Source organism: Amblyomma maculatum, chromosome 1 (assembly GCF_055883805.1).
Source record: "Amblyomma maculatum isolate TAMU_Amacu chromosome 1, ASM5588380v1, whole genome shotgun sequence".
Classification (NCBI taxonomy): Eukaryota; Metazoa; Arthropoda; class Arachnida; order Ixodida; family Ixodidae; genus Amblyomma; species Amblyomma maculatum.
In genome coordinates this window covers 500759632-500780146 of record NC_139344.1, presented here as the reverse complement: position 1 = coordinate 500780146, position 20515 = coordinate 500759632, and the positions used below count along the sequence as shown (strand labels likewise).

Genomic DNA, 20515 nt, shown 5'->3' with positions numbered 1-20515 from the left:
ATTAAATAAGGTGTTAGGTAAGAAGACATGGTATCTCGAGTTTGCTTGCTTGGAAATCTAGGTTGGAAATCTAGATAAGGGTTGCTGGAGAAAACCTGAGTAATCTGCAATTTGCTGATGGCATCTGCCTTGCTGCTATGCACCTCTGTGCAAGAATTGCAAAGGATGATGAATAACTTAAAACACAATGGCAGAGTTAAAATTAATAAGCAGAAGATATGTTGAAGTAATGTTCAAGAGCCTAGGAAAACAACAGTTTAAAATAGGTAGCGAGGTGCTGTAAATGGTAAAAGAATATGTCTGCTAATGAAAGGTAATGGCTGCAGATCAGGACGAGAGGGCAATGACTATGAGGAACAGATTTGGATAGAGTGTATTTAACAAGCATTGTCAGATCATTGATGGCAGCATACCAGTGTCCCTCAAGAGGAAAGTATGCAGGCAGTTGCACCTTTTCGGTACTAATCAATGAGGCAGAAATGTGGACTAACAAAAACTGCTAAACTGAGGTCAATACAGAATGCTATAGAATGGAAACTGGCAGGCAGGTTAACAAACGCAAGTTGATGACATTCTGGTCGAAATGAGCATGGGCAGGATGTGCATGTGAAGGCAAGATAACAGCTGCTCCTTAAGAGTAACAGACTGGATTCCAAGTGAAGGCAAGCGTAGCAGGGGGCAGCAGAAAGTTAGAAGGATGAGATTAAATTTGCAGAGTTCAAAGGGACACAGCTGGCACAGGGCTGGGTTAACTGGAGTGATATAGGCAAGGCCTATGCCCTGCTGTGGGCATAGTCAGGCTGATGACTTTCAAAGGCACTGAGTACTGCTAATTTGCATTATGACTATTGATTACACATAATGTTTGTACAACATCCACAGCTTGCAGTACGGTGCTTTTGAAAGTGCTAAGTCATGCCAATTTCCCTTAGTATTACAAATCATGACTATGACAAGTGATGACTTTACACAATGTTTCTATAGGCTCAACGCCTCACAGCACGCAACTTTTTAAACAACTGAGGCTTGCTATGTTGCATTATGACTACGAGTCATGTTACGACTATTTGTACATCCTCCCTCCATACATGACAGCATGTTGCTTTGGAAAGCTCTACTGTTAAAGGTATGATGGTATGGAGTTTCTGACACACAGACGATATATTACGCCAATTTACTTTTTTAATTTTTAAATTTTCCTGAGTCTCTTTGGGATGTTAAAGCCCACAAACCGACCAACCAACTGATTTTTTTTTTTATTTGTGATATGCCAACACTTAGTATCGTCAAGCATTAGCTTTTTATTGTGAGCACTTTGACAGCTTTAAATCCCCTTTGCCACATTTTTCGAATATATCAAATGATAAATTTATCAATTAAGGACTCATTTTCTTAATTAGCATCATCAAGCCCTGACTTTACATTCTGAGCATTTTGACACTCTTGAACTCTTTTTTCAATTTTTTAATTTCTTCAACTCACCAATTATTTTTCTTGACTCATCATTGTCTATCATTACCAATAAATCATCAATACTAAACCACAAATTACCATGACAGGACTTTTTATGCAGCCCCGATTATTTCCGACACGCGGTGCAGACTACTACTACTATTGTGCCGATGGCTTTTCGTCCAAACGAGCTGTATAAGCTATCACTTAATATTCACTGCAGTGCGCAACTACAATTTCATGCAGTTGAGCAGTGAAGCAAAAGTCTGGCCTCCGCAGTGTACGAGTGGCAACTCTCCCCTGCATGCAGAGCGCCAGTTCAGTAGGGGACCAAAATGGCATCTTTAGCTCAACTGGTAACACTGGTCTTTAGCGGGCGGCGATAAATGCCCCTTCAAATGGCTTAAGCTAGGTGCAGTGGCGCAACATGTAGGCTCTCTAGTGCGCCACATGTTTCATATTGCGCCGCACAACAAACGTCGTCGTGCCCAGGAAACAGAGCACCGTATTATCACCGCTGCCGACCTTGCCTCGTGTAAAACTGCAATACACTCTCGCGTTGTGCAGTAACATCATAATACACCATATGCACCTCTCACCTTGCTAAAGAGAGAGACCACAGCCATGCCAGACAGGTTGCCAAAACCATTGAATGAGACTGGCCATTGCCAAGAAGCTTACCAAGCGCGGAAACGAGCCAACATTGAAGAGGCAGCTGCGAACGTGACTGCGGGCGATTACAACACCCGTGAAACTTGGTTTAAGGATGGCTGAATCTCTACATTTCATTTGTGCACTATTTTTTCATCTGTTTCTCTAAAAACTAAAAACCATGCCGGTGACAATGATTTCTTTTCATTTATCAAATGGAGATGCAAAACCCTATATAATGTGACAGAACAGTGCACGAAATTTCAATTGGGTGCCATAGCCACTGCCATATATTGTCTGTGAACGTCTTACTACCACCAAGCTTCCAGCACGTCTAATGCGCTCTGCTTTGGTTTAGAGCGAAAGAAAAAAGCACCAGATTTTCTTACGTTGCTCGACTTTAAAAATTGAGCTTTTCTTTGCTTCAGAAACTGATATACAGCACTGTCTTGCCCATGGCTTCAGACTCCTCAATGACACTAACCACCCAACTGTGCAAATTAGAGAGTTAATTAAACAGTTTGGCTTGGTTTAATTTGCGGGGTTTAAAGGTATACTGAACAAATATCCAAGAATATGAGACAGCACCACAATTGCATTCTTAAGACATGATTACACTAGCACAGACATATCATTCGGGTTAGTTTTGAGCGGATGGCTTTATTTTTTACGTTTACTAAGCGGCCGCAGGGCCCCAGGCAGCACGCTCCCGACTGATGTGAACGTCATGGCCCCATTGCTGTCGCCTCCGCACAGAGAGAGGGCCTGTGCAAGAGATGCAAGAAGCTGGAATGGGAGGGGGGGGGGCAAGGCGCTTGCTGGGCGAGAGAGCGAATTGTTTTTGGCGCGCAGGTGAGAGGGCCAGCGCAGGAAATGCACAAGACTTTCTGCAAGCCTTGCGAGCATGGAGTGTGGAATGCTTCTGACGAGGGAGTTCGGGGGGGATGCGTACAAAGGGTACGTATGGAAGGATGAGTAATGTGCGGCATGGTTGAAAGCTGAGCCCTGAGTCTGCCATCCCGTAGGAACACGAGGAGGAGTTTAAGGGTGTGTTCAACTTTATTAAAAAAAAGAAGTCCGTCCATGTGCCTCGCGAGTGCCATGGAGGAAGAAAAAATGAACAGGTGCCTTTGGCGGGTGCGATCGCTCGCGATGGGGGTGGCTAGGGAGGCATGAGGGAGGCGGGTAAATGTGAAATGATATCCAGGTTTGTCAGAGCTTTCGCAGGAGGCCGCTAGGTGCGTGGTTTGAGAAATATTCATAAAAATACACTTCTTTTTGAGCAAACTGGTTCATTTTGGCTATAGGAAAATTTGAAACAGCGCTACCACACACAACTACAAAATATAAACCTACAAGACATAAGTGCCGACTGTTAAGGGGAGACGCGGGTCTTAGAACGGCCGAAAATGGTAAAAAAAAAACGATTTTGAAAATACCCTATTTCTGAAGGTTTAACCTTTTGAGCACCTGCACTAAAATTATTAACGCTGAAGTCGGTCAGGAAATGCGATAAAATCGGTTTTCAAAACATCACGGCAGCTGCGAAATGCCCCCCGAGAAGAGAAAATTTGTTCGAAATTGCCGCGCGCGCCGCAGCCGTTCCAGCTGGCCGATTGCCGCCATCTTGGGCTTGGTTTGAACCTGCTTTCTTTGTGTGCAATTTGCGCTATCTCAAAATGGGGTCGCTCAAGCGGCACGGCTGCGAGCGCCGGTTTTCTGAAGGCCGTTGATGGTCTCTGATTGGCTGTCGCGTTCCGCGTCTCCTATTGGCTGGCGTGACCAGCGCGTCATTTTTTCTTTGTTTTGCGTTCGCCGCCATGGCTGGCTCTTCGCGTGCGTCTGCGTTTGCGCTCGCGTTTCTCGAAGCATCGTTTTGTGCCGATCGTTTTTCCTTTTTTTCCCCTTGCGATCGAGATGCCGGAAAACGGTGGATTGTAACCGTGCACGCAACGAGCTTTGGAAGCCGTAAGGAACAGGCTTGGTTTGGTTTGTGGGGTTTAACGTCCCAAAGCGACTAAGGCTATGAGAGACGCCGTAGTGGAGGACTCCAGACTGGCGTAGGCATGGAACAAAAGCCGCAAGCCTGCTGTCGGGACTTGCGTTACAACGACACCATGGGTTCAAATTACAGTGCGAACTGCATCCCAGATCACGATACACTGATGCCACCGCCGCATACTACTCTATGGCGAAGCAGACGCACTGTGTTGAGCGGTCGGTGCAATGACCATTTTGTCGGGAAAATCGGCGACCCAACGAGAGTTTCACTGCGGCCACAGCACGGAATGCAATGCCAGTACAGAATTCGCGATTGTGGACATGAAAGCGTTAACAACTTTATTGCGCACACGAAGCGTGGAACCTGTGGCAAGATCGCGAAGATGCGAGCAGTCAATCACACGAGCGTCACAATAGAGCTTTTCAGGGCCACCAAACTGTTTGTCACAAGCCCCCTTGGCACGGGACCGCTAATTCCCTCAAGAAACTGTTTGCAGGGCTCAAGATATTATACTTGGAGCTGGACATCTTAGCCCCGCACTCTCGTCGGCATAAAAAAAAAAAAAAAATAAAGTCCATAACTTTATGAATTTTTTACAATTTTGTCATGTACACATCTTCAAAATTTTTAGGAAATGTTTTGTTGGATGGAATAAGACATTTTTTGTTTTGTTTTGCAGGGGGACAGATAGGGAACACTGAAATAAAATCTGCACTTGAAGATTCCTCCCAAAATTTTCTGCAGTCAGTCAAAACTTCAAATGCAATTTTCTCAACTTCATATTTTTTGCCAACATGACTAGCCTTACGGAACTTTTCATTACGTTCTTGTGGTACAATTTTAATAAGTCTTACACCGTTGCATTCAGAAAGAACTGAACTATGGAGCTATGCTATTTTTATGTTGCTAGGTTGAACATATCAAACATGGGGGAGCGTAAGTCAACTAATTATATTTAAAAATTATGGGGCATCGGCAAAATTGGCCATTTTTATATGATAACGCACCTTTGTGATAATTAAACAGCATAGCTCCACATGGCAGGTCTTTGGCTACAGCTACATTTTATTCAGAGTCAAATAATTAGGGAAAGTGTCTTAATCACCCATAAGAAATGACCTAATTAGGCATCAGTTATATTTCCATAGCATGAGAACTAATTGAGATATAGCAAAACAAATTATATTTTTAAAAACAGCAGGGAGAAATACATATACACACCGAATTTCATTGTGATATCTCTAATAATAAAAAAATTTGTTTTAAGACCAGTGTCTCCCTTTAACAGAACAGGGTTCTTTAACGTGCACTGACACACTGACATCGCACAACAAACAAAGCACCTTTCTTTTCGCCTCCATCGAAAAGTGGCCACTGTGGCAGAGATTCAATCCTGCATCCTCGGGCATATATCATATTTGCTCGCATAATGAAAGCACCCCCAAATTTAGTCGTCAAAATTTGCACTTTTTCTGCCACATAATAAACGCGCCCCCAACTTTCGTCCTTCGCAGTCCCACAAACGGCTGCGCTGTAGCTTTCCCACTTCACTCGATCCGCCTGTTGTCACGGCAGCAGAAGCAGCAGCCACGTGGCACCTTCTCAGCACTCTTTTCCTAAAATGCCCCCCCCCCCCCCCAGCCACAACGAAACTTCCAGGAAACTTTCAATACGAAACTTTCAGGAGCCAGTGGCAACCAACTACACCAGAACGGTGGTGGGGGCACGTGGATGCAGCCAAACAACACGACGCTATACAGTGGCATAGACCTAGCTCTACTTTTTTCTGGCAGCCATTACTGTTCCGCGACAACGTTGTCAGTTGCTCCGACTCAAGTCTTTACAAATGCTATCGTTATTTCTACATTGCCAAGTGATGTGGTATAACGAAGGTTTCCTACCACACCATGGGCAGGTGTCCCGATATTGTTACGGGTAAATTTTGCTTAGGATATGCAGGTTAGGGAATGTCCCTGTCTGCAGTCTTCGCCAGTACACTGCCTCTTGTTGTTTTAGATCTCGATGAGGCGGCGGATAGCAGATCCGTACCCCCTTATAGTAGTTCAGAATGTCTGAGTACGTAGGGCTGATTCGCTCGGGTAGATTGTCCAATTGGGAGGAAGCTCGGCTCGTGTACCCTCGACCTACCTCATCGGCGCGTTCGTTCCCCGCATGTAGGTGTGTCCTGGTACCCAGTAGATGTTGTGTGCGACCTTTGATGGGGTCGTGCTCTGGAAGAGCCTGAGCGCGGCGCGACCTATGCGGCCGTTCATGTAGTTACGGCACGCTTCTCTCGAATCTGTAAGAATGGTAAGCGTGTTGCTTCGATACCCGGCTACCGCCGCTAGAGCAACGGCCAGCTGCTCCTTTACGTGCAATCCCTGACTGAGGCGCTAGCTAGTTCTTTTATGTTGGAATCAATAGCTACCGCCAGAGCGCTATGTGAGCTTCCTGTATACGGAGCCGTGTCCGTGTATACCGTTGTGGATTTTGTAGCTAAATTTTGTTGTACATACTTCGCCCAAGCTGCCCTATGGGCCACATGCAACTTGGGGTCCATGTTCCGGGGAAGGGAGCTAACCTTTAGCATCTGGCGAATTGTGCCCGGTATGCTCGCCCTGCCATCGCCCTTTGAAGGTGGGTCCACACACACCGGTGGCCGCCGCGGAGAAGCACTTCCTTACATATCCCTGTCCCATTGAGCGCAAATCAGCATGCACTCCTGCCGAGTATGGCTTTCTACAAGACCCCTTTCTTATCTTGCACTACTGGTCAGTGTCCGGTGTCAGCGGTACTGTCTTCTGCAGTTTGACCAACGGTGGCCTTTCTTGTCGCGGAGCAACAACTCTGCATGGAAGCTGGCACGCTTGCAAACATGCCACTGTCTTTAGCCAAGAGCACTTTCATGATAGTCGACGGCATCTCTTGTGGTGTATAATGAATGGAATGTAAACTTATCATCGGCGTGAGCACGGACTGATCATTTAAAGAGATTGCTACAAAGTTTGGATTACAGGTGAGCATGAGTTACTCGTCCGCGAATCTTAAGACTTGAGATTAGCAAGAAGGGTAGTATAGTGTATTTTTGTTTCAAGTCCTCTCGCACACTATTTAGGAAGTGTCAATGCGTAACGTGCACGTGTGTTAGGCATCACCCGAGCCAGAATCGATGGCACAAAACATCAGCAAAGCAGCTCAGCACATGCAGCAGTGCAGGCTATCACCAATCCGCAGCTACACGAAAGAATCCTGCACGGAGCACGCGAGCGGCTAGGCTAGAGAGACAGTGAAGTGGCCGATTCTAAAACACCGTTCACCGTAGCTTCAATGCCAAACAAACAAGGCCTAGCAATGGCCAGGGAGCTGCGCACGACCAGAGTGCCATCAGCCACAGTGCTCGCGGACGGCATCTCTGCAGTAACCTGGCGGCATCCGGTACTGCACTTAACCGATGCGAATTTGTGTACTTTCGCGATGCAGCTAAAGGCCGACATTTCCGACGCACATTCCATTTCATTATCAACACGCCGCATAAATGATCAATGCGGCAAAGACGAGACGAAAATACAGCATGCTGTTACTGCACCGTTGGTCGGTGCACGAAGGTTGACGCCGCCTATTTTAAGTGCTGCTCCTGAAACATGATCAGAAGCAGAAGTGTACAATGGTACGATGTTGAATCAAACCATCTCGGTTGGTGACCATGAGCGAGCCCAACAAAGCGGAAAACAAAGGAATAAATGCGTGAAACACGCCCTGCTATTTGACTCCCACCGCACATGACCAAAAGGCGAGCTTTGGTTGGCTGGCGGCGTCGACTGCTCGCGGTCCGGCGCCATTTTGAAAAGGTCTCTCCTTTAGGCCTAGTCGGCCTAGCGCCGTTCCCTCATCGTAACCACAATGCGAAATGCGCAGTATTGAGATTTGCGCTTCGTTATTAGCTAAAAAAAAGTAGCGAGAGAAGATAAACGCGCCGAGGATGCTGCATCGCCGCATCTGGTTATCTGCAATCAATGACGAAGCGCCGACGAGTCCGCGATGGCCTGATAACGGCATAGCATAGCCGGTCGTGCTCAGTGCGATAGCGAGGAGCGGCACGATCTGCCGCGTACGGAACCGTGAGGGTGCAGATGAGCAAGTGCAGCTTTCAACGCCGGGATAGATCGCCCTGTGAGGCAGTGCCGCGACTAGCCGCAGCGGCAGTCGCGAAGCAGTGTGCCGCGACACGTGGAACATAAAGAAGATTGCGCGGAATCCCAAATCTTGTAGAAATAAACTTTCTTCTGAATGCCAAGCGGTGCAAGACAAGCAGCGGTCGCTTATCACTAGTTGCAGGCCGACTGCGTTTACTGCATGAACTTGAGAATGGCGATCGCGCGCCAGAACGTTGCACCAACTTTTGCGGAGATTACGATGCAAACGCACTCGTCTTGGTGGCGTCCTCCGGACCATGCGTTCCGTTCGCCGGAAATTTCATTCTTTGAGGGCGAATTATATCGATGGGAAATGATTGGCATCAGGAGCTAGTCAGAAACAACTTTAATAAATTACTGTTAGCTTTGGTGCTTCAAAAATTTATCAACACGTTTTTCCCCAATTTCTCAAAATCAAAATATTGAGGACGGTACATGTTTGGAGGTGCGATATCTCTGGTTCTACTTATGATATTGCTATAATTTCTTTTGCACCAGAAAGGTAAACTCATGTACAGTGCAAAAATATAAATGAATTTGTGGTATTTAATGTGGAAAGATTTTAGAAATTTCATGTTTTCTGGAGTGTCAAGGTGGCTTTTTGGTCTCTGAACTTTGACAAGCTGTAACTTTGGTTAAAATGGAACTAGGACATTCAGTCTTGATTTTTGCATTCTCTGTGTGTTCTAAATTGATTTGATATGTCAGTTTTTATTATAACTCCTGTAGTTTTACTGACAGCTCACCCCCAAACAAAGAACGTAAAGTGCTCAATATCTTCAGAACTAAATGGCTTACATAAAATTAATGTGCATATTTGAAATCAGCATAAAAAGCTGCATAAATGGTGCAACTTTCATCAAAATCTACCTGTAAATAAAAAATATTGTCTTAAGACCAGGGTGACCCCTTAACTCCTGCCTAGTATATTGGCACCACATCATATAAACCACACTACTTCATTTTCCCCAAGGACACCCATATACAGAAAAACTAGAGTAATTGAAGGTTATTAGAGCGAGCTGTCATACTGCAGTGGGCTCAACCCTACTGATTATGAAACAATACCAGGATGAATACCATGTGCCTGCAGAGATTCCTTCATCATTTTTACGTACCTCTCATGCAAGGAGCTGCATTCCACTGTGGGCCGCTGCACAGCGCCGGCCAAGGCATAAAAATTCCTGGGACTGACCCATCATTTAAACTGGAGAGGCCGCACACCTTGTTGGCTAGTTTTTTGCAGCTGTACAATGAACTGGTCATTCTGCTCCTGAAAACAGAAGACAAAAAAGAAAAGAACAGAAGAGGTGCAACTTTCATCAAAATCTACCTGTAAATAAAAAATATTGTCTTAAGACCAGGGTGCCCCCTTAACTCCTGCCTAGTATATTGGCACCACATCATATAAACCACACTACTTCATTTTCCCCAAGGACACCCATATACAGAAAAACTAGAGTAATTGAAGGTTATTAGAGCGAGCTGTCATACTGCAGTGGGCTCAACCCTACTGATTATGAAACAATACCAGGATGAATACCATGTGCCTGCAGAGATTCCTTCATCATTTTTACATACCTCTCATGCAAGGAGCTGCATTCCTCTGTGGGCCGCTGCACAGCGCCGGCCAAGGCATAAAAATTCCTGGGACTGAACCATCATTTAAACTGGAGAGGCCGCACACCTTGTTGGCTAGTTTTTTGCAGCTGTACAATGAACTGGTCATTCTGCTCCTGAAAACAGAAGACAAAAAAAGAAAAGAACAGAAGAGTACTTGAACTGTAATGGAATCTCAGCAAGTAACAATACTTAAAGTCATGCTTTTCAGAGTTACTGTTGGCCGCAAATGTTTATAGGGCATCCAACTGAAACCCTGAAATGCCTGCCTACTGGGTGAAGACGTGAATGGTGAATGATTTATCCACCGTGACGCTAGCTGAAAAAACAAGATCTGGTGACGTACGGTATGGCATAGTATGGGAGTCTGACATGTTGAAGCTGCACATAGGCCAATGGGCCCATGAATGAACTATCTGAGGTCTTTTATGTACACCACACATCACACAGTCCATTTTTGCATTTTGCCTTCATCAAAATGCAGTCATAGTTACCAGCATGGCACAGTCAGAGCTTAGAGAGATTGTGCAGGATATTTACGAAACATCAGTGGCAAGGTGCACCTTTGCAAGAAGCTGTGGCTGTGCAGCTACATGGGAGTCAAATGCAAAGCCAGCTGCCCCTTATATCCGCCTTGTGCCCTCAAAAGAGCCGCAAGATTTCAAACAATCCAACAGGCATGTTCAGTGCCTTACAGGCCTGCTGTTCAAGTGCTTGCTTCACCATTGAAGCTTTTAGACCTCACCTCTCCATTAATGTGGATTACAAGCTGGCACATACAGGAACATGCAAGGTTCCTGCTGCCCGTCAAATCTAAGAATGAATACCGGGTAAGTTGTAAACGTCTTTTGATTCACTTCGGTGGGGAGCAGCTGCTGGCGCTGCAGGCTCCAAGGTGGTGGCAGACTGCACAAATCCACAGTGCCTGGCGGCGTGTGTGGCCACACTTGAGCCAGAATATGAATGGCACTCAGGAGCGTGATGACGCACGCCTGCTTCCGATCCATGCAAAGAAGCATATGCTCCAGCACTTGTTTATAATACTTTTTTTACATATTGGATAACACCTTTATCCATAGGGTGAAGAGCGGCGGTAGTTTTTGGAGGCAGAAGCACGAGCCGGATCGTCAGCATAGCAGCAGAGTTGCGGATGGATAGATGATGGCTGTAGCGAAGCGTGCCATGCGCGCTCCTAGTGTGTGTGTGTGTAAAGCAGCGCCGCCATCCGTACGTTTTTGAAATAGTGGTTTCCGTCGTTTCCGGTTCTTACATGGTTCTTAGGGAATGATGGCCGTAGCGATGTGTGCTCCGAAAACTAATTTCCGCAACAGCCTCGGCCCGTCTCTAGTCCAAATTAACTGGTGCGCACGTAATTTAGCGCCAAATAAGTTTGCTGCCATACACTTATGTACATTTTTGAAGCAGGCTGAATTATTTGAATTAACGAGGTTTTACTGTATGTGACTATTTAATTACATCAATTACACACGAGTAAACATATATCAAGTCAGAAAAATGTAGTCAAGTTGAATAAGGTGCTGACGTTTTTAGAAAAAACAAATAAAATAAAATGCAAAGCAATCAAGATATCACAAGTAAATTTATACAATATAGGAAGATAACAATGAACCACATTTTTCTTTTGCGAAATCAGCTCCCCCTCAAAAATACGGGGACGCTTAAGCTCCGCCGTTAAGGGTATGAAGAGATAGCATTTCACATACAATGTTTTCTCACTATATAAATTTGTATACTTTTATACCTGATTTTCTTTTTCAAGTCTTTTATTATTTTTTTTTTAAATCTATCCGGTTTATTCTGGTTACAGAAACCGAAGCAAAGGCAAAAGGCTAGAAGCCTGACAAAGGCTTCTGCTCCATACTCAGTTCAGCACACAGAGATCACACTCGTATATATAACCACAATTGCAAGATAATTACTTTCATTCAAATATAAAATGCAAACATTTATCTAATACATCAGGGATAATCTTGCATATGTGGACATAAAAACCTAAAAACATGTCAAGAAAATTTATCTGACAAAAAAAAAAAAAAAACATGCAAAAAAAACTTGCAAAGTGCATGACAGAATATAGATATCGGTTAGCAATATCAATGACAGTGAACACATTACATAATGACACAATGAAGATATAATACAGGCATATAACCATGTCGTCACGTTTTTGTGGAAACTAAGGATAAAAGAAACAACATTAAAACACCATATAGGTGAACAAAGCACTGGGAAACAAGTCAGAGAAACTCAATATTTTCTTGTAGTATTATATTCTTGAGCAGCTTTTTGGGAACTGACTTTTGAAAATCTAGCAGGTGTTTAGTGCGATTAAGCAAACAAGGAATTTGGTACTGTATGTGTTGCCTCTCATAATTTGTCCTCATTATGGGCATCTTCCTGCGATGTGTTCAAAAGCAATACTGTGCCGAGGAGATTGCAGTACTGTAAAGTACTGCAATCTCCACTTTTCATTGTTTCATGGTATCGCCTGATATTTCATCGCCGTACACCTTGTGCCGCCAATTTGGCAGAACCTCGCTCATTAACTGCCATCAAAAATTGAAATGGCATCCACATCGTACATTGAATGTTGACACACATTGTCCAGAAGTCGCCAGCTGCAAACACACAACAAATATGGTTTAAGTTTATGGGGTTTAACATCCTGAAGCGACTCAGACTATGAAACACTGTTGTGGAGAGCTCCGGAAATTTCCACCACCTGGGTTTCTTTAACAGAAATAAATAACTAATAAATCTGTGCATAAAGCGTTATATGTACGTTTGCGTTACCAATAAAAATAAAAAACGAAGAGGTGCGCGCTAACATCGATCCGCACACGAGCCCATACGCTTTCATGCACGAGTACTGAAGATAGATGTATCTGCTGCCAGCTGGCTAGATGTTTACCTTACTGTGAGGGTAGCTTTTGCAAAATTACGCAAGTAAAACGGATGCTGCATATTCCTGTGCTGGAAGGTAAACACATATACTGCGTTGGAAGGTACACATGTTGTGACCAGGCGCACCATGTTCACGTTGAGTATTTTCTACGCTTCTTTCACGTCTAAACGAAAATAATTTGAAACCAATGAACAAGCGTACCTAACACAAGAAGGTGTTCCTTGAGGCATGAATTTTTGCCTGTCGGTTCTGTGAAGCCACACTAATCACCAATGCAGATCACTTTTTTCGTTCAGGCACAGAGAACACACCTTTCCTAACTCAGGCCCGGTGCCGCACCCAAAAGCACAACATAATGTCTCACGTGTACATGGCGAGAAACAATCGACAAAAGAGGAACTCCAGCACAAGACACGTATTCCGTGCGCACGCTTGGAAGGGACACGGCGACGTGAGGTCACGTGACGCGCATCAGCCAGTAGGTGAGCCGGCGGCGCGTAGAAAGCGAATGCGGTACTCTGAAATTTTCCAGTGATTCTACCCCGCAGGCGCTGACAGCACCACAGATGCCACAACGGCATTAGGAGTTGACAGCCAAAGAAATCAATGGCCTCCGAGATCACCCCCGCGTGCCTGTTTGTGTGCACGGAGGTATCTCGGAGGCCATAAGAAATCGTTCGCATTTCACAATCGCTGACAGCGCTGCGATCGAATGTTGCTTTTGCCTTTTTGGTTTTTGAGTCTTTCGCGATTTTTGGTTTTAGTGTTAGCAGCGGCGTCGCGGCGTGGCCGTTGTAGCGTTCGGCAGAGGCTGCGTCGGTCGTCGAGTCAAGTGTGGTGTGTGGGTGTGCGTAGTGCTGTGATGGCGGTGAACGTGAAAAAAAGAGCAGCACTGACGTTAAAGACCAAGCTCAAGATAAAATCAGGGCCTGGAATGCAGTTTACAAGAGGAGACTGATTGACACTCATCTTGTGAAGCTTCTTACGAAGCAGAGCTTGAAGATCGACTTGCTGGGAGCATTAAGGGGGGACACGGGTCTTTTAGGCCAAAAAAAAATCGCGAAAAAATCAATTTAGAAAATGTGATTTGCGAAATCAGTAGCTCTTCATCTACCTATCTGCTAAGCTTTTCATCTCTAGGATAGGTATTTTAGTAACAATACCAATTTATATAATCGATGTCGCCTGAATTTGGGCCGAAAACAGCCCCCGAAACAACCATTTTCCACGAGGCGTAGCTCCCATTTTGTGCGCAGCACCGTAGTTATCTTGGTCTCATTCGAAAAAGCCGCCCTTCGTCTTCAAATTGCCGCCTCTGCTGTTTACATTTGCCCATTGTTCGCATAAAAAATAGCAAAAAAAAAACGTGCATTTGCAATCCCATTGGCTTTTGGGGTGCACGTGACGATAAGGCGTCACCGCATTGGCGGAGCTGCCTGACGGCGTCTGCTCGGCGTGCCCCAGCCGCGGGGAGACGGCGGAGACGTGACGCCGGCCACGCTTGGTTCCGAACCGCGAGGTGCATTCACGGCAAGAATTTGTGAAAGAAAGTGAAATAAATAGTTGATTAATCATCTCAAGTGATGCCCTGCCTCGGCTGTGCGCGCTCAGGCCGACGAAAGTCGTGTGCCGAACGATCGTGTGTACGAGCCTGAAGTAGGCCTAGCGTGTTCCACAGCACGGGAGACTGCTACTGCCAGCGGTCGCACCCGCCGAGACAGTGATATCGCAGATGAGCAGAAAGATAAGCTCAAAACAGAAAACGCTTGAAATCGCGCTAACTCCAGCAACGAAACGGTAGTCGGATTGTTATCGTGATGACGACGGCAGCGCGGCGGACAGTCCGCTTGGCGAGGCTGAGTTCACGATCATCAGATCTAAACAGTTTGCCGAGATTGGCGAAGTGTAAAACATACGGCGGCGATATTGGCATTTAAAAAAGTGAACGTGAATAAGAAATCGGTGTCAGACTTATTCTCCAATGCGTAAACTGTAGGACACGTAGTCTTTGTAGAGCTTGCCGCGCGTTTGTGCCGATCGGACCTCGTTCATAGTCCTTAGTGAATACACTTGCTTCCCATGCAATGCAGAGCACTGGGAAGCAGCAAACAGCTCCAAATTACATTTCTTTTCTGCAATAAACGTTCCTCACTGCAGTCTTGATGCGAAGACGTGGCAAAACGACGCCATGTTCAAGGGTTAAGTGAGTCGGCTCCGCTTACAGTTGCTAGGACACTATATGGTTGCTGCCATAATGCTAGCTGAGTCTGCTTTATGCTGTGGTTTCTGTGCTATTTGTTTGCATTCAGAGCAAAAAATTACCGAATAATAGACGATTGACTTGTCCATGCTGCCTATATTCCAATTTTACTTCGTGAAGCGATACTGCACTGCCAAAACTTCTTCGAATGGTGACGTCAGCGTAGCTACAAACGGCAAAGCCTTTGTTGCACCTCCAGCGGATTCCTTAATACAGTGCTCAAATACGTGTCCATGAAAGTGCAAAACATACTGATACTGCTTCCTGGTGTAAAGCATGTCTGCGATGTCAGTACGCTGCGCGAGTCGCAGCAGAATGTTTTCGAGTCCAGCGCAGGCAAGGCACAACTTGTAACTGTGCCCGGCACTTGGCCGTGATCGTTGTCGTTCCATATAGTATGGTGTAAGAATATGCGTACATATACGTAGGAGCTTAATATTGTTTCTTTTTTTTTTTAAATATAGGACTGATGCATAATAAACACTGCGCTCTTATGGGCCTTTACAATTCCCAGTACAGCCCGCGCACTCCTGTTCCATTTTCTGTCTGAATGTTTGACCGCTGATGTATCTCGTTAGCATGTAAAAAATCACATAGCAGTTCCCATATTCCATATGCTATTGGCTAAAACACACAACCTCGCGAATTTGCCAGCGAAACGTAACGGGTCAACGACGTGATTCCGTGCCCGCTGATCCTCCTCAGATATGTAGCACTTGTTGCCGTCGCATCGTGGTTCTACTTCGTAAAAATCAATATATTAACAGATACTGCTGTCTGCGAAGTCGCATCGCAGAGGTCTGCCTTATACCCAGATGCAGTGTCAAGCTCATTGGTGGACACACATTCGAGCAGTGCTTTGAGCAATGCGCAGTGTTTGCAGCAGTCATTCTTTGCTGTGTTCAGTTCAGTTTAGTCGTTCAGTCGTGTCCGACTCTTCGTGACCCTATGGACCATGTCATGCCACGCTTTCCGGTCTCTCACTATCTTCCTAACATCACGTAACTTCATCTGCAGTGCCTCGAGGATGCCATCTAACCAACGCGTTAGCTGCCTACCCCACCTCCGGCGACCCTCAACCTTTCCCAACATCAAATCTTTCTCCAGCGACTCCTCTCTTCTCATCAGATGACCAAAGTAGCTGAGCTTTAACTTTAAAATTTGACCCTCCAATGAGCAGTCAGGGTTTATGGTCGACAATATCGACTGATTTGATCTTCTGGCAGTCCAAGGAACTCTCAAGAGTCTTCGCCAGCACCACAATTCAAACGCGTCAATTCTTCGGCGGTCAGCCTTTTTCACAGTCCAACTCTCGCATCCATACATCACAACTCGAAAGACCATAGCACGAGTTATACGGATCTTGGTTGGCAGACTAATGTCTCTGCTCTTTACTAGGTGGTGAAGGCTAACCATAGCTCTCTTTCCCAGAAGCAGGCGTCTCCTAATTTCATGGCTGCAGTCTCCTTCCGAGGTACGTGTACGTACACGTACACGTACGTGCTGTGTACGTAGAGTGCTGTGTACGTAGAGCCATCACAATCGTCTGTGCATCATCCGAACATATGAGCACTTCCATGCAAACCGGGGAGCACACTAGCGTTTTTATGAGTAGCCTTTGGGTTGAAACAAGGCTTTATCGTGCATGTGCATGCTGCAAACATCTTGCATCGAAATTGTCGAGACTAGTACAAGACTGTCTAATGTTGAATGGCAGTTTTCTATTTAAAGCTGCCAAACATACTTTGAAAAGTCCGAACTTATGGGGAGTGCAGTCAGTTGACACCTGAAAGAACATAAATGTCAACAATGGAGCTGTAATGCAATATTTTTTTTGCCATATTGGAAAACAACAAACATTATTTGCCAGCAGCAGTTCAGTGAAGTAGTAATGTAGCGAGCAATGGGCATACAGAAAATGTGATCCATGCATTTATAGGGCTGGGTAACAAATAAAGTTGGGAGACGTGTGCGCCCATTCTAATTTCTATTGTGATAACCGCAGTAGCATTTCCTCACTGCTAAGCGCGGTAAGGCTCGCTACAAACAATATTGCTCTATGGATAATGACAAATAGTTGACAGTTTCAACCCCTACCTCATTATAATGTTTTTATGGCGTGCCATGAAGGTTAAATGAAAAAAAACGGCATTATTCAGCTATATGAATAAGAGAATACAAAATTGCCGTGGTAAAAATTAAGGACTAACTTTTTGATGCACCTCACATACCTCGCAGAGAAACAAACCTTGCACTAATAAAAAAAATAATAAACAGCATGGTGACTGCCATCACTGTAGCAACAACAATTGTGCAAACTTGCGGTAGACGAGAGCAGCAAAAGGTATAGGCGATTGCTGTCACGTATACTTAGCGTCTTACCTTTTGCAAGCCGTGTTCTGGAGACTCATCTCAGCAACTGAAGCCTGGACGTAGTCGACTATATTCCATTCATCAATGAATTAAATGCGTAAAGAAGTTAGAATATCGCGCTGACATTTAAGAGAACAGTCTGGCGCCTTTGAAGTCCTGAAACGTGTTCTATCTGGATACTTGGATGCATACATGCGGGCAAAATCTGTTGACAGCTTGTATGCATGAAACCGTAAAAGCTGGGATGAAACAGACAAATTTAACACACTGTGGGCGATATATTTTGTCTGCCTTAGCACTGAGTAGGGATTTGCAATCTTCCAAAGCATGCTTGATAAGATACCATTTTAAAATTCGGGCGCGTCGTTGATTGAAAGTGTGCCTAGCGCAACAACCACGCGAGAGCAGATTGATACAAGCCTCAAGAAAAAAAAAGCTCAAGGGATACAACTTGGAGCTTCTTTTCTTCTATACCCTTATTTAATTTTGCATACAACAAGGGACATAACAGTATGTCAGCATTATTGGCCCCAACGAGCATTAACGAAGCCGGCCAAGCGACCCCTTACTACACCGCTTGCCGCTCCTCAATTCAGATACCCTCAAACATGGTGGCGACCGATAGATGGGAGCAATTCTGAATAAGGTCTATTGCACTTGCAAATAATACAGAGCATGTTGGCTAGCTATACAGCAACAAGGTTTTAAGGTTTTCCTTGGAAGGACAAGGCTACGTAAGAAGGCATCTGCCGCGGGAGGCGACGAGAGCGTGCGGTATTTTACCGGTTGCCGCGCTGTTGCGAACCAGAAGATGGGCTGTCGTGCACGATGAGTCTTCCCGTGTGCTCCACATACTCCGTGCCAGCATTTGCTGGGACAGGCAGCGGGAGATGACCGCACGTGTTGCCGACTGGATATAGAAGCTCCATGCCGTCTTCTCGCGGTAATCCGCGTAGACGCCTTGGTGGCGCACCCATCGCTGGTTCTCATTCCCCCAAGGGGAGGTAATTACCCCTTCCCCCAGCCAGTGCTGCCCCGACGCTCGCTAGGGTGATGGTGATTGGCCAAGGTGAAGGGGGAGGCAACTGATTTTCTACTCCTCTCCCCCTCTTCAAATGCTCACCTAATGGTTATTAAGAGCTGCTCCTTGGATGCCATCCGCGAGGTAGACGTGGGGCTTGCAGCACAGGCAAGGCACCACTGCCATCCGATGAGCAGCAAGGTGAAGGGGCCCCCGCTGTCCATCGGCAGGTCCCAGAAGCCAGCGTGATGGGAGGGTGTGGTTCCCACTGACACGTCTTTGTTGGCAGGCAGGGTGTTGGCTTCCTCTCCCATTAAGCCGGACTGGTTCTATGAGACACCGTAGCTTCAGGGACTCACGGACGCAGGGCAGCAGGCAGCAACGTACAGGCCCAGGCGGCTTCACTTGATCTCTGCATATGCCTCCGGATCTCCAAGAGGTTGAACAAATTGCGCAAAATGACCATTTGGTAAAATGTGGTCCAATGCGAGTGCCAATTTTATCTAGCACAGCACCGAGTTGAGTTCCCCAGAACAAAGCTGGCTTGCTTCAGTCGAACGCGCATCCGTGGTTTTTCCGGCCTGATATGGTTCCGTAAAATTTCCGATTCGCCTTCTCAGCACAAAAATACCAAGTTCATTCGAACTAAGTTAGCTTTCGCTAGTTAGGTGAGATGTTTCGGCTACAGCAAGGTCCATCACCTATCACCTTCATATTACGACATAGAGTACATGAATACAAATACCTTGGTGTCATTTTTACTCACAATATCAAAGCGCATCGATTACATCACTGCTAAAGCTCTTAACAAGGTTGGTTACTCAAAGCGCACAGCAAGAGCAGCTCCTAATGAAGCCAAACTGCTGATGTATAAAACTTTAATCCGGCCTGTCACAACGCAGCCAGAGTGCGTCGTGGAGAAAGCAGAGGGAGGAAAATAGCGCACGCCGGTCAAATGAGAACGGAAAGGCAGAACGGGCTGGACCCACGAAAGGCGCTGCGAGGACGCAAGGAGAAGGGGTGCTTGAGCTTGAGAGGTTACTGTAGCTTGTCCCACAAACGACGTCGCACTTCCCAGAATGACGGGAGTTTGGCTCTCCGGGAGTGCGGAAGCTCGGGTTTGGGGTTTTTCGGCCGAAACGCGTGTTGTCTTTCAGAGACGCTCTGTGCGTGAGGCGACGATAGAAATGGCCAGCACTGTGCATCTCTGTATGTTTTCTTTTTGGCATAGGTAGCCAGGGCGGTGAGCAGCTTCGCTTGTGTGTGATGATGTTTTTTGTTGTTCTTTTCTATATGAAGTGTTTAATTCAGGAGAAAGTGGCGGGAAAATTGTTCATTGGTTGTGGTGTTGCAAGGGGGTTGTCTTTGGCTAAAGATCGGGATGCGGGAATGAGAGAGCGAGGCTTTTGCCGGACGGCAGCCGTGCGGGCCAGTCATGCGTGACTGGTGGTGGCCCGGAGCGGTAGGGACAACGTGGATGAAGCAGAGAGGAGTTCGTGGCGGTGGCCGATAGTAGGCTCGGCGTCGTGTAATCTGAACGTAATGAAAAGTGTGTTAGTTCTGCTTATTTTATTTTGAGTTAATAAATGTTTAGTCAGCATTGGAAAAGCATCAGACAGTGGTCACTCATTTGATGGACGACGTGTGCTCAACTCTGCAGCCGTCTGTCACAAAGCAAGTCCCCCAGGGTCCAGCAAGAGGCCCTCCTCTCGCATCCATCACCATCAACTGAGAGGGAAGCCTTTCCGCTGACTTAACAATCAGTCAAAGTGGAGGGCGTTCGTTTTGTTTGCATTTAACTCTGCCTGTTCCTGAAGATTCGTTAAATGTCTGGAACCCATACAAAGCCGTTAAATTGATAAAATCGAATGTGTACAACAGAAAGCTGCAAGATTTACTTGTTGCTGCAACGACTTCCATTTTTCACCCGTACCTGCAATGTCTTCTCTAAAACAAAGTCCGCTCTCATCCTGCCGTAAAACCAAGTCCCTCAAACGTTTTCAGTCTATAGTCCATT

At 45.8% G+C, this 20515-nt stretch overlaps 1 pseudogene; it reads right to left on the bottom strand.

The window, feature by feature from the left end:
* Positions 1-20515, bottom strand: part of LOC146210325 (uncharacterized) — a 53507-nt pseudogene that overhangs the window by 22764 nt on the left and 10228 nt on the right.